This window comes from Macrobrachium rosenbergii, chromosome 11 (assembly GCF_040412425.1).
Source record: "Macrobrachium rosenbergii isolate ZJJX-2024 chromosome 11, ASM4041242v1, whole genome shotgun sequence".
Taxonomy (NCBI): Eukaryota; Metazoa; Arthropoda; class Malacostraca; order Decapoda; family Palaemonidae; genus Macrobrachium; species Macrobrachium rosenbergii.
The window spans coordinates 40,258,117-40,259,706 of record NC_089751.1 but is presented as its reverse complement, the minus strand read 5'-3'; positions in this window follow the sequence as shown (position 1 = coordinate 40,259,706).

Sequence of the window (1,590 nt, the reverse complement as noted above, 5' to 3'; positions counted from 1 at the left end):
CCATTTTGCGAGGACAGAAAGCTCGAAAACAATTTGACCTTTAGTGTGAATTCTTTGATCGTTGACACAATTTCCTACAGAAATCAGCTGATTTCATTCAAGCGGCGTTTTCTTATACTGCACCCTCTCTCTCTCTCTCTCTCTCTCTCTCTCTCTCTCTCTCTCTCTCTCTCTCTCTCTCTCTCTCTGTGTTATTGGGGATTCTTTGATTTTTACCCAGTTTACTGCAGAAACGAGCTGATTTAAGTAGATCTTTTATTTTTTGCTTCCCATCCAATATTACTTTAACACCTGGAATCCACTCAAGTTTATCTACGTTAGTTAAGGCCGAGAACGACGAGAATTGTACAAATAAAAATTATATAACCTATCACTTTTGTGTTCGGTTCAACTATTTCTTTAGTCTGTTTTCGAAAGAAGTCTAGCGCTAACTAAGGCCATGTTGGTAGGACAGAAAGCTCGAAAACAATTTGACCTTTAGTGTGAATTCTTTGATCGTTGACACAATTTCCTACAGAAATCAGCTGATTTCATTCAAGCGGGGTTTTCTTATACTGTTCCCTCCCCCCCACCTCTCTCTCTCTCTCTCTGTTATTGGGAAATCTTTGATTTTTACCTAGTTTCCTACAGAAATGAGCTGATTTAATTAAGCGTAGTTTTCTTAGTGCAAATCCTCCCTCACTCTCTCTCGCTCTCTCTCTCTCTCTCTCTCTCTCTCTCTCTCTCTCTCTCTCTCTCTGTGTTATCGGGAATTCTTTGATTTCTACCTAGTTTCCTACAGAAATGAGCTGATTTAATCAAGCGTAGTTTTCTTATATCGAATTCTCTCTTTCTTTCTCTCTCTCTCTCTCTCTCTCACTCTTTCTCTCTCTCTCTCTCTCTCTCTCTCTCTCTCTCTCTCTCTCTCTCTCTCTCTCTCTCTCTCTCTCCCCATTCCCTCTGTCTCTCTCGTTATCTCTATGGCAGTGCAAGTGATAACTCCCTCGGCTCACAGCTTGGGATACGTGTGTTCGATCCCGGGATACAGAAGAAATAAAATAGTCGTATTTTTTATCACTTCAATTTTTTTCTATAAAAGAGAGAGAGAGAGAGAGAGAGAGAGAGAGAGAGAGAGAGAGAGAGAGAGAGAGAACAGGAAGAACAAAACAGAAGAAGAGATTGCAGTTGCGAATAATTAACAAGGCAACCATCACTCACATTGGTAAAACCGCTTACCAAATATTAATAAATTTTCTGCTTTTCTTTTTTTTTTACTGGAGTTGCGCTGTTCCCTTATGCGCCTTTAGCTAATGTTTTTTCTCTGAAGATTTTTCTGACCGAATCCAACGTACCAGTACGTAAATTTGACACATTAATCGCTCCTTGCAGAAGGTGACCGTGGTTAAACTGACATCTTTCAATAGCCCCTCATTGGATTTACTATATTCTGACACGGGCACTAGGATATTACAGTATATACCCTCAATGGCTATTCTCCGCTGCTATGAGAGAAGACTTAAAAGAATGGTTCTGGAACTTAAATAGTTGGCATCACCCGTCAAAGATTGTTTCAAACTCCGCCTTTGAGATTTTGTGTCATAGCTGCAGAAC